Genomic DNA, 14,325 nt, shown 5'->3' with positions numbered 1-14,325 from the left:
TCCATGGTCAGGAGGGCTATATTCATATCAGACAAAGTGCATTTAAAGGCAAAGAATCGGGCGTCTGGGTGGCTCAGTCATTAAGTATCTCCCTTCAGCTCAGGTCATGATCCCAGGGTCCTGGAATCAAGTCCTGCATCAGGCTCCTTGCTCAGCAGGAAGCCTCTTCTCCCTTTGCCTGCTGCTCCCCCTGCTTGTGCACTCACTCTCTCTCTGTCAAAATAAATAATTAAACTCTTTTTAAAAATAAAAATCAATAACAGATCTCTAGAAAGTCTTCAAATGTTTAGAGACTAAATGACACATTTCTAGGGTGCCTGGGTGGCTCAATGGGTTAAGCCTCTGCCTTCAGCTCAGGTCATGATCTCAGGCCTGGGATCAAGTCCCGCATCGGGCTCTCTGCTCTCAGCAAGGAGCCTGCTTCCTCCTCTCTCTCTGCCTGCCTCTCTGCCTACTTGTGATCTCTGTCTGTCAAATAAATAAATAAATAAAAATCTTTTTTTAAAAAAGGGATAAAATTCTCAAATCAATGGTCTCAGCTTCTTAAAAGAAGTAAAGAACAAATCAAACCTGAAGTAAAAATATCAGAAATCAGAAAGATCAGAAATCTATGAAAGAAAAAAGAGAAAAACACTAAAGAAAATCAATAAAACCCAAAGCTGATTCTTCATAAACGGGAATGAAATGGATAAATCTAAGCCAGACTGTTCAGGAAAAAAGATAAGAAAGCAGACACCAATTACCAACATTAGGAATGAGAATATCATTATAGATTCTACAGATAATAAAATGATAACAAACATGGTATTACGATCAACTTCATGCCAATAAACTTGGCAACTTAAATAAAACAGAAAAATTCCCTGAAAAACACAAACTACCAAACCTCACTCAAGAAGTAGTAAATGCCTGGGGCACTTTGGTGGCTCAGTTGGTTAAGCGACCGCCTTCAGCTCAGGTCACGATCCTGGAGTCCCAGGATCGAGTCCCACAACGGGTTCCCTGCTCGGTGGAGAGCCTGCCTTTCCCTCTTCTCCCTCCCCCTTCATGCTCTCTCTCTATCCTTCTCTCTCTCAAATAAATAAATAAAATCTTTTTTAAAAAAAAAAGGAGTAAATACCTGAATAACCCTTTATTTATTAAAGAAACTTTACATAAAAACTACCCACAGAGGAGCCCCTGACTGACTCAGTTGGTAGAATGGGCAGCTCTTGAGCTTAGGATCATGATTCAAGCCCCGTGTTGGGTGTAGAAATCGCTCAAAAATAAAACCTTTAAAAAAACCATTTTGGGGGGATGCCTGGGTGGCTCAGTCAGTTAAGCAGCTGCCTTCAGCTCGGGTCATGATTCCAAGGTCCTGGGATCAAGTTCCTTGATCAGGCTCCTTGCTCATTGGGCAGCCTGCTTCTCTCTCTGCCTCTACCTGCCACTCTGCCTGCTTGTGCTCTCTCTCTCTCTCTCTCTCTCTCTCTGATGAATAAACAAATAAAATCTTTTTAAAAAATTGTTTTTAACTATACTCAAAAAAAACTCCCGGTCCAACTGGTTTCACTGGTGAATTCTACTAGATATTTAAGGAAGGCATAATACCAATACGATACAAGTGTTTCAGAAAATTGAAGAGAATACTTCCCAACTCATTCTCTGAAGCCAGAATCAATACCAAGCCTGACAGATACCACAAAAAAAAAAAAAAAAAAAAGAGACCAATATTCCTCATGAACATAGATGCCAAAATTCTAAACAGAATTTTATCAAATCAAATCCAACAATATGTAAAAATAATATACATTGTAACCAAGTAGGATTTACCCTAGAAATGCAAGACCAGTATAACATTCAAAAAATCAATATAACTCAGGGGCACCTGGGTGGCTCAGTGGGTTAAGCCTCTGCCTTCAGCTTGGGTTATGATCTCAGGGTCCGGGGATCGAGCCCCACATCAGGCTCTCTGCTCAGCGGGGAGCCTGCTTCCCCCTTTCTCTCTCTGCCTGCCTCTCTGCCTACTTGTGATCTCTGTCAAATAAATAAAATCTTTCAAAAAATCAAAATATCAATATATTTTCAAAAAAATTCAATATACATTAATAAATTAAAAATTGGAAAACCATGTGATTATCTCAACAGACTCAGAAAAAGCACTTGACAAAATCCAATATCCATTCTTCATAAAAACTCTCAGTGAACTAGGAATAGAGGGAACCTCCTCAACTTTAATAAAGAGCATCTACAAAAACCCTACAGCCAACATCATCCTTGATTAAAAAAAAAAAAAAACTGAATGTCTTTCTCCCTTAGATCAGGAACAAGGCAAGAATGCCAACTCATAACTTCTATTTAATATTGTATTAGAGGGTACACTGAAAAGGAGGAACAACACTGGAGACTGATGATAAAGCTACAATAGTCCAGACAGTGTTCTGAGGGCGCCAAAATAGACAAAGAGATCAATGGAACAGAATAGAGAGTTGAGAAAATGGCCACATACACACAGGCAATGCTATCAACAAATGGTCCAGAAACATGTCCCTTGATCCACACCTTGCAGTTTGACTGAAAATGGATCGTAGATCTACATGTAAAAGGTTAAGCAATAAACTTCTGGATGAAAACAGAACATCTTTATGGCCTTAGGTTAGGGAATGAGAGATTACAAGCTTGTGGGCATGAAGGATATGTTCCTTTTCTTGATGGCGGTAATAGCTTCACGGTATCTATGACACCAAGATCACAACTCATGGAAGGGACTTCCCTGGGGGGAAGGATGAGTGAGTCCATCATCACTCTACACTTGGGTCTTTGGGGGCCCCAACTGGTCTCCTCCCTATTTCCCGCCTCCACCCGCCATGTGCCTACCCAGGTGACTGGAGTTCAGGCCCATCAGAGAGCATGATCCAAGGCAATGGCCACATGTCTCCCTGCCACATACAATGGGAGTCCCCGTCACCCCTGTGCATCCACAGAGGAGGGGTGCTTGGCAAGAAAGATGTTCAAGCAGAGACTTGTGCAGTGTCATCCTGCCCGATCATACCCACTGGGTGGTTTACACTAATGGTAATAATAACAATAATCACTGGAGGGCAATTATTTTAGTAGTGCCAGTTAACATTCATGGGTCACTTGCTCTGAACCAAGCTCTTCCGTAGGCAGCTGATGGCATTGTCTCATCTGACACTCATTGCAAGTCTCTTATCTCTACTGAATAAATGGGGAAAATGAGTCTTGGCTGAGCAAGGATGAACTAAGGGAACCTTCGAAAGGCTGCCCATGGCTTCCAACATCAGCAGCCAGTGGCAAAAACAGCCACAGCAACTACAGAATGCAAAGGACTACCTCTAGTGTCATATCTATTTGACACTAAAACAGTGTTCCTTTTAGCCCAATATTTTGGGTCATAGTGTGGTTTCTGTACTTTTCCCACAATCGTCAATGCTCATCACTGAAATTCAGAACTTTTCACAACCTGGGGAGGGATTGTCCAGAACACAGGGTTTTCAGGACCAGAACTGAGACAGTCCCAGACAAACCCAGATGGCTGGTCATTTCCCAACCCTAAATGTGCCACCACACTCTGGACATCACTGCAAGGCCACACACGGTGGTAGCCAGGCTAAGTCCAGCATGTGCTCTGATCCCAAGTGGTCACCAAAAGGGTGATGTGAAGATGAAACCTTAATTCAACACACCCCAGCTTCTTTCAGTTATTATCAGCTCTTTCGGAGCCTTCACTCAATTTCCTCCTACCCCTTCCAGCAAAGGTACGGGAGCTAGACACCAGGCAGATCATTCGAGGCAATTTATAATTAACTCATATGGCCTGAAATGTCCCACTAGGTCCGTATCATTCTTCACCCGGTTAATGAAAGGATTGATTTTAAAGATACCTTTGATCATTAAAAGCATGATTAAGACTTCCTCCCTATCCCCCCCTTTTAGGAATGAGCAATACATCTTCCAGCAGCAGAACGCCTTCAGTTCTCCCAACAAATGCGCTTGCTGCAATTGTGTGTTTAATTAGTCTCCTTCTTCAGATGAAATAATTGTGTCCCTGCTCTGGATTCCATTCATAAGATCACTGACTTCGCATATGGCAGGCTTTCTACTGACTCACTCATTTACTGCGGGGCCATATGGTGCCCACAGAGCAAAGCAAGGACTCGTTAGGCAGAAGCTCAGCGGGAGCAGGGGAAAAGCCAACAGTCTGACATCAGTCAGGCCGCCAGCTGACATTTAATTGACTGTCTACTATGTGCCACCAGCCAGGCTGGGGACTCAGAGGTGAGCAAGAGGCACACGCGTTACCCTTAAGGTACTTTCTCAACCTCAGGACTACGGACCTTTGGGGCCAGTTAAGTCTTAGTTGCGGGAGGTGTCCTGTTTGTTGTAGGATGAGCCTTTCTGACCTCTGCCCACTAGAAGCTAGTAGTGCTGTCCTCCCAGCCTCCCCTACCCCCCTGTGTGACAACCAAACAGATCTCTATGACACCGACATGTGTTTCTTAGGGAACACAGTTGCCACAGGTTGAGAATCTTAAGGCGTTTGCAATCTAGAAGAGCCACTAAGACAACAACACGATGCTTTGTGATGAAGGACAGCATGGGAGGACTATGGTGGTTGGAAACTCCAATATCCTTGGTAGCCAGCAAAGGGAATGCCCGGAAGGCAGTGGGGTAGGTCTGAGGGGTGAGAACAGTCCTGCCACAAGGCATCAGCTATGGCTCAGCTTCAGCCAAGTGTCACCAGATCCTCTGACATTTCTAGTGAATTTTGAAATCTGGAATTGTGAAATTTCCAAATCTTACAATCTTGCAATGTCCTCAACAGGTTAAAGAATATTTTAGTGAAAATGTAACCCTCAAAAATAAACAAACAGATAAAAAGATCAAGGGCCTCATTCAGCCACATGCCCCTTCTGTGTAGAAAATTCGGCAGCATCTGAGTCCTAGCACTACCTCTGGCTCACTTCCACCTGGGCATTGGGGTCTGTTTCTAAAAGTGGCAGATGGTCCATATGATTAAGCTTAGACAGTGGTTCTTGATCCTAGATGCCCACTTGAATCACCTGGAGAGGGGCACCTGGGTGGCTCAGTTGGTTAAGTGTCTGCCTTTGGCTCAGGTCATGATCCCGGGGTCCTGGGATCAGCCCTTCATCAGGCTCCCTGCTCAGCCAGGAATCTGCTTCTCCCTCTGACCCTCCCCCATCTCCTGCTCTCTCTTTCTCTCTCTCTCAAATAAATAAATAAAATCATTTTTTAAAAATCACCTGGAGAGGGCACCTGGGTGGCTCAGTGGGTTGAGCCTCTGCCTTCAGCTCAGGTCATGATCTCAGGGTCCTGGGATCGAGCCCTCCATCCTGCTCTCTGCTCAGCGGAGAGCCTGCTTCCCCCTCTCTCTTTGCCTGCCTCTCTGCCTCCTTGTGCTCTCCCTCTCTCTCTCTGTTAAAATAAAGAAATAAAAAGTCTTTAAAAAAAAATCACCTGGAGATATAAAAAAAAAAAAAATCAATGTACTGGCCCCACCCCAGACCAGAATATGAGGTTGGGATCTAGGTGTCCATGCTTGTCAAAAATCTCTCAGGTGATTCTAACTAAAGAACCCCTAGCATAGGAAAAGGAAACCATGTGTGTCAAGGCCCACCGTTAGGTAGTGGGTTATTATAATCTGGGACTCCAAACTCAGACCACTTGGGCTCAAATCCTGCTCTTCCCTGGGCAACTATGGGGTCTGAGAGAAACAGCCCAGGTTTCAGGGTCTATATCTGTTAAGTGAAAATAATAACACTACCTACTTTATTGGGCTGGTGTAAAAAATCAGAATCTCTAGAGACGGGGCCCAAGCATTAGTGTTTTTTTTAATTTTCCAGATATTTCTAAACAGCAACAGGGTTGAGAAACAATAATTAGGTTCCCACCAGCTTTAATACTCTCTGAGTTTCCCATTGTGTGAAAAGGAAATGAGGACTAGACACCCACTAAGTCTGGGACTGAGATTCCCCATTGGGATCCCTCAAGAAAGATTAGAGATAAAGAGCCAGATGCTGGCTATATGGGACATAAACTCCAAAGGAACACAAGATAAACTCCTACACACACAATCATTAGCTGCTAGGAGTAAGAAGTACTTTGAATATCATTCTAAAAGGACTTGGCCTATAAGTGCTACCTCTACTAACATGAAGAGCCTTCCACCAAAAATACTTAAAGATCCCTAACTTCCAAATACTGGGTATCTTGAGGCATCTGATCCAGTGTCATGAGGTAATATTTTCATTATTCACCTGAACTTCTATAATGAGGTGGGTAACTATGGGGCCTCCATCTGGGATACACACATTTATCATTTGATTAGGAGAGATTACCTATTTTTAGATAAAACATATATCCCCTAACAGGGATGGACAGTTATAAATAACTTGGAAAACTCTAGCCGACGCCCAAAACATCATGATTTAGGTTGAAAGAAAAAGCCTTTCTGATCACTGTCCTCTTGCGTTCCTTAGCACATTTTTCATGTTTACTTGCTGTCACCCCAGATAAGTGATCACCTTGGCTGTATCCCATTTCCTCACAAGCTAAGATGGGAGGAAGAATCATTGAAATCAAATGGGCAAGATCAAAGCTCCAAGGAAGAGACAGGAGTCTGGTGCCTTGGCCCTGCAATCGGTTAATTAGCCTGCCTCCAATTTATGTAGGAAAACTATTGGGGAGCCACAGAAATGGCTACAAGTAAGGCCTCTATCCAAGCTGCTGTCAGATGGAAGAAGGACTTGAAGGAAGCCAAGCCTCTCCTTCTACACTGAAATGGAGGTCTGGCCCTTCCGTGAGATCAGGTTCTTTCCTTCCCTGGTCCCTGAAGCAACCCAGGTGGGTTCAGATGCAAAAAAGGAAAGCCACTCCCAATGACACTCCCAATATACCTGGAAACTCTGAGCAAAAAAGAAAATTGTATTGAATTAGAACCTAAAGTAAAAAATAAATATCCATGAGTCCAGAAGATATTTCCATTTCTAGGAAGATGGAATAGACATGTTTTTCCCTATTACTTCCAGTATGTACAACTAAAAACTCTAAACATTGTATCATTATATATAAAATACATAAGTAGACTGAAAGGTAAAGGACAGAGGTAGATCAGCCAGGGATCTCAGTATCCAAGAATGAGATTGTGAGCTCCCTGGGTTTTCTTTTTGCTTCATATAGCCCATACATAGATTGAAGAAGCCAAAATCCAGGAATGCCAACATACACAGGGAGATAAAGAAGATAATAAAAGAAAAAGAAAAAGAAAAAGAAAAAGAAAAGAAAAATCCTGCTCTCTCTAGCCAGAGGGTCTGGAAAGAACCAGTCCAGCAAGACAGAACACTTTTACCCAATAACCATTCTACTTAAGTCAAACACTATAGTAAAAATTGTGGACCCACCTCTACTGATGCCAGCAAAGGCCAAGTGGGGATCCTATATTTCCATCTTCATGAGGCTATAACAAGGTGCCCCAAATATCAGTCAATATCAGAGAAGACCAAGGAGGGAACCAGGGCTTTTATTCCATTCCTGCAGAGTGGTAACACAACCCCACCCCTGCCATGTCAGTGAAGACCACACGGGGAACCAGAACTCCCAAACAGCAGTCAGAGGGAGCACCCCCCACCTCAGATGTCAACAAATGCCACGTAGGAAACCTGGACTTCTACCTCCACCTGGCAGCTACAAGTAGCACTACAACTTCCCTACTGAAGTGGTGTCAGAGAAATCCAGCCTAAGGTTTAAATAAGATACAGCATCTCATAACATAATACAAAAATGTCCAGGTTTCAGGCAAAAATCGCTCATCATAGCAAGACCCAGGAAGAGCTCAAACCAAATGAAAAAATATAATCAATAGACATCAACATCAAGAAGATAAGAATGTAAGAATTATGTGACTTAAGATTTAAAAGCAGCCATAATACAAATGCTTAAACAAGCAATTACAAATGCACCTGAAGCCAATGAAAAGACAGAAAGCATCAGCAAAGAAAAAGAATATATAAAGAAGAACCAGAAATTCTGAACTGAAAAATACAGTAACTGAAATAAAAGCTCAGTGAATGGCCTCAATAACCAAATTTCCACCAACAGAGGAAAGAATCAGTGAACTGGATGAAAAACCATAGAAATTACCCAATCTGAAAAACAGAAAGTAAACAAAAAACAAAACAAACAAAAAGGAGCAGAGTCCCAGAGGAGTGGAGAAAGGGGATGCTGAAAAGTTACCCAAAGAAATAATGGCTGAAAACTCCCCAAATTTAACAAGAGGTATAAATCTGCCAAGTTAAGATTAGTGAGCTCTCAAACAGGATAAACCCAAAGAAATTCACAAGAAGACACATTACAATTAAAAATTTTAAACTTAGGGGCACCTGGGTGGCTCAGTCATTAAACATTTACCTTCGGCTCAGGTCATGATCCCAAGGTCCTGGGATCGAGTCCTGTATTGGGCTCCCTGCTCAGCAGGAAGCCTGCTTCTCCCTCTCTCACTCCCCCTGCTTGTGTTCCCTCTCTCTCTCTCTCTCTCTCTGTCAAATAAATAAATAGAATCTTCAAAAAAAATTTTTTTTAACCAAAGGCAAAAATTCTTAAAAGTAACCAGAGGAAAAAACGACACCTTATCTTTAGGGGAAAACAATTAAAATGATAGTAGATTTCTCATCAGAAACCCTGGAGACCAGTAGAAAGTGGCACAATAATTTTTAGGTGGTGAAAGAAAGAACTGTTAACCTAGAATCCTATACCCAACAAAAATATCCTTCAGGAACAAAGGGGAAACAAAGGCATTCTCAGATTGAGAAAACCTAAGAGAATTTGTCCCAGCAGACCTAACTCTAAATGAATAGCTAAAGGAAGTTCTCTAAACAGAAAAACATTAAAGACCCTTGGAACATCAGGAAGAAATGACATAAGTAAAAATATGGGTAAATACAATAAACTTTCCTTCCCTTGAATTATCTAAATTCCTTTTAAAGTTTGAGGCAAAACTGTCAGTGTGGTTCTAAATGCATGTAGAAAAAATTGTGAAGATAATTATATTATTAAAAAAAAAGATAATTATATTATAAATGAAAAAGGACAACGGGACATAAAGGAAGTAAGGTTTCTATATCTCATTTGAACTGGTAAAAATGACAATACTGGTTTACTGTGATAAGTTACATATATATAATGTAATACCTATAGATAGAATAACCAATAAAAAAGTTAAATAGAGATACGTTCAATACTACAGATAAATAAAAAAGGAATTCTAAAGAATGTTCAAGGAACTCAGAGGAACACAGGAAAAAAGAAAATAGAGAAATAAAAAGAGAGAACAGAAAACAAAAAGTTAAACAACAAACTTAGCCCTAGTATACCAAAAATTGAATATAAATGACCTAACATATTAAAACACAGAAACTGGCAGGGTAGATTAAAAATATTATCCAACTATCTGCTGTCTGCATGACATTCACTCAAAGTATAATAATACAGGCAGGTTCAAAGTAAAAGGCTGGAAAAAAACCATGCAAACATTAATCAAAAGGAAATGGGAGTGGCTTTACTGATATTAGACAAAGGAGACATCAGAGCAAAGAAAATTTCCACAAAGAAGAACATTTGATAATGACCAAGAGGATACAGCAGTCCTAAATGTGTATATGCCAAAAAATAAAATAAAATAAAACAAATGTGTATATACCATACTATAGAGCTACAAAATATATGAAGAGAAAACTGATAAACTGGATAGAGATATGAACAAACCCACAATTATAATTATAGATTTCAGAAACCCTTTCTCAATAATTGATTGAACATCTGGACAGACAGAAAGTCGGCAAGAATACAGAAGTTAACAATGTCAACCAACAGAATCTAATTGACATTTTTAGAACCCTCTACCTAACAAAAACAGAATATACATTCTTTTCCAGTTTTACAGAACATATATCAGGAAAGACCATACTTTGGGCCACAAAACAAACCTCAACAAATTCAAGAGAATTGAAATCATACAGGATGTGTTTTCCAACCACAACGGAATCAAACTAGAAATCGACAATGAAAAAGATAACAGGAAAATCTGCAAACACTTGAAAATGAAACAACACATACTTCTAAGCAAAAAAGGAAGTCTCAAGAGAAATTTTAAAAATAGAGTGAAGTGAATGAAAATGAAAATACAATATATCAAAAATTTGGGTACACACCTAAAGCAGTATTGAAAGGGAAATTTATAGTACTAACTACATATATTAGAAAAAAGGTACAGTGTCAATTCAGTAATCTAAACTACCTCAAGATCCTAGACAAAAAGAGCAAAACAAAACTAAAACAAGCCGAACAAAGGGAATTATAAAGCTATGAATAGAAAAAAATGAAATTGAAGAGGGAAGATAGATTTTTTAAAATATTTTTTAGGGAAAATAGATTTTTAATAGAGAATCAATAGGGGGGGAAATCAACAAAACAAATTGCTACTTCTTTGAAAAAAAATCAATAGAATTGACACACCACTAGCAAGACTGACAAGGAAAAAGAGAGAAGATACAAATTATCAGTATCAGGAACAAAAGGGAGGATATTACTATTGACCCTGCAGACATCGAAAGGATGAAAAGGGAATACTATGAACAACTCTACGCACATAAATTTGACCACTTAGATGAAGTGGTCAAAAAACAATTCATCCAGGGGCACCTGGGTGGCTCAGTGGGTTAAAGCCTCTGCCTTCGGCTCAGGTCATGGTCTCAGGGTCCTGGGATCAAGCCCCACATTGGGCTCTCTGCTCAGCGGGGAGACTGCTTCCTCCTCTCTCTCAGCCTACTTGTGATCTCTGTCTGTCAAATAAATAAATTAAATATTTAAAAAAAACAACTCATCCAACATGGAAGAGATCATTTAGATAGCTCTCTACTGAGGAAATTTAATTTATGATTTAATCATCCTCAAAAAAAAAAAAAAAAAAAAACCAGAGATCTCTAAATCCTGATAGTTTCACTGCTGAATTCTACACAATCTCTGCAAGAAAACAGAAGAGGAGGTAACAACTTCCCCATTCATTTTATGAAGGCATTATTACCTTGATACCAAAACCGGAAAAAGACAATACAGTAAGAGAAATCTACAGACCAGTATCCCTCATACATATAAACACAAGAGTCCTTAACAATACGCTAACAAATAGAATTCAGCCATTTATTCTAAAAATTATACTCTAAGATCAAGTTTATTCCATGGATGCAACACTAGCTCAATACTGAAAAATCAATGTAATCTACCATATTAACAAGCTAAAGAACAATGCCATGATCATCTCAGCGGATGCAAAAACAAAAATCATTTTACAAAATTTAGAACACATGGATGTTAAAAAAAACTCTCAGCGGGGCGCCTGGGTGGTTCAGTGGGTTAAAGCCTCTGCCTTCGGCTCAGGTCATGGTCTCAGGGTCCTGGGATTGAGCCCCAAATCGGGCTCTCTGCTCAACAGGGAGCCTGCTTCTTCCTCTCTCTCTGCCTGCCTCTCTGCCTACTTATGATCTCTCTCCCTGTGTTAAATAATTGCATAAAATCTTAAAAAAAAAAAAATCTCAGCAAAATAGGAAGAGGGAACTTCCTTAATAAAGAGTATCTACAAAAAAACCTACAACTAACATTATACTTAACAGTGAAGACTAACGTTTTCTAAAACTGGGAACAAGGAAAAAATATTGACTCTTATCACTCTTATTCAACGTACTGCTAGATGTCTGAGCCAGACCAGTAAAACAAGAAAAGGAAACGGAAGTCAGACAGATAGGAAAGGAAGAAATAAAAGACTTTCTATGTGCAGGTAACATGATTATTTACACAGCAAATCTAAAAGAACTTACAAAAACTTGAAACTAATAAACAATTTCAGCAAGGTTAGAGGACAGGAGAGAAACATAAAAATCAATTGTATTTCTATATATTAGCAACAAACATGTAGACACTGAAATTTAAAAATATAGTATCATTTTAAATTGCTCCAAAAAATTGAAATCCTTGAGTATAAATCTAACAAATCCTTCAAAAATATGGACAGGACTCGAATGCTGAAAATGACAAAATGCTGACAACAGAAATCAAATAACTTTTTAAAGAGTTTATTTATTTATTTGACAGACAGAGATCACAAGTCTGCAGAGAGGCAGGCAGAGAGAGAGAAGGAAGCAGGCTCCCTGCTGAGCAGAGAGCCCGATTCGGGACTCGATCCCAGGACTCTGGGATCATAACCTGAGCAAGGCAGAGGCTTTAACCCACTGAGCCACCCAGGCACCCCAAAATCAAATAATTTCTAAATAAAAAGAAATATCCCATGTTCGTAAACTGGAACACTCAACACCAGAAAGATATCAATTCTCCCCAAATTTCTCCAAAGATACATAAATGGCCAGTAAGTACATTAAAAGATGTTCAACATCATTAACCTTCATAAATATGCAAATTAAAACCACAAGGACATAGTACTTCACACCCACTACTCAGAAATTCCACTTCTGGTTATATATTCAAGAGAAATTAAAACCATGTCACACAAAAACTTGTACGTGAGTGTCTGGAGCAGCATCATTCATAATAGTCAAAAAATGGCAACCCATGGGGCACCTGGGTGGCTCAGTGGGTTGGGGCCTCTGCCTTCGGCTCGGGTCATGGTCCTGGGATCGAGCCCCGCGTTGGGCTCTCTGCTCAGCGGGGAGCCTGCTTCCTCCTCTCTCTCTGCCTGCTACTCTGCCTACTTGTGATTTCTCTCTGTCAAATAAATAAATAAAAATCTTTAACAAAAAAAAAAATGGCAACCACATGAAGAACCGTCAACTGATGAGCAGATAAAATGTGGTCGATCCACACAATGGACTACAACTGTCAATAAAGACATTACTGACACAAGCTACGATATGGGTGAAACTTGAAAACACTACGCCGAGTGAAAGAAGCTTGTCACAAAAGACCACACATTGTATGATTCCATTAACGGAAGTGTCCAGAATAAGTAAATCTATGGAGACAAAAAGTAGATTAGTAGTCACCTAAGTTCACAGGGACTTGGAAGAAATGCAGAGAGATTGCTAATAGATACAGGGTCTCTTTTTGAGGCAACAAGAATGTTCTAGAATTGATTGTGGCTATGGCTGCTGCACAACTCTGAGTATACTAAAAACCACTGAATCGTAGGGCACCTGCCTGGCTCCGTCAGAAGAGCATGCAACTCCTGGTCTCAGGGTTTGAGCCCCACCTTGGGTGCAGTGACTATTTAAATTTTTAAAAATACACTGAATCATATACTTTAAGTGGGCAAATTGTATGATGTCAATAAAGCTGTTATAAACATATAAAACAGCTTTATTAATTTGTGCAAAAGGAATCCGTGAGTCCATATGGATATAAATGATTGAACAAATAAATATATAAATGGGGAAGCATAGGGCACCTGGGTGGCTCAGTGGGTTAAAGCCTCTGCCTTCAGCTCAGGTCCTGATCCCAGGGTCCTGGGATCGAGCCCCGCATCGGGCTCTCTGCTCGACAGGGAGCCTGCTTCTTCCTCTCTCTCTGCCTGCCTCTCTGCCTGCCTCTCTGCCTACTTGTGACCTCAGACTGTCAAATAAATAAATAAAATCTTTAAAAGAAAAAAAAATTTTTTAATTAAAAAAAACTGGGGAAGCATAGTCAAAGCTTGAGTATAAAAGAATTCCAAATAATGTATGTAAACACTTTGCCCTCAAGGAGGTGGAAAATAACCCCTAACTCCTTAAGCGGCATGTAGTGACTTCCATCCAAAGAGCACGGTATAGACAGGAGGGAGAAAAAAAATCACTCTACAGGGAAGAAAATACCTAGGCCAGGTGATCAACACCAATAGTGATGAATCATGTTGGTAGTACATTCCCTTGATGAGAATAACTAAATGTTCTGTGGTCTTCCTCCCAAAATCCAAGGCGGGGCGGGGGGAAGGATAGACAAATTCCAACTGAGGGACATTCTACAAAATATCTGATAGGTATTCCTCAAAAACTGTCAAGGTCATCAGAAACAAGGGAAGTCTGAGAAACTGTCACAACCAAGAGGAGCCTAGGAGATATGACAACTAACATAATATGGTCTCCTGTGTGGGATTCTGGAATGGGAATTTTTTTAAAAGATTTTATTTATTTATTTGACACAGAGAGAGATCACAAGTAGGCAGAGAGGCAGGCAGAGAGAGAGGGAGAAGCAAGCTCCCTGTCAAGCAGAGAGCCCGATGCGGGGCTCGATCCCAGGACCCTGGGATCATGACCTGAGTCGACAGCA

This window comes from Martes martes (assembly GCF_963455335.1).
Source record: "Martes martes genome assembly, chromosome: 14".
NCBI classification, from domain to species: Eukaryota; Metazoa; Chordata; class Mammalia; order Carnivora; family Mustelidae; genus Martes; species Martes martes.
The sequence above is the reverse complement of the archived record's forward strand: the minus strand, read 5'-3'. Positions refer to the sequence as shown.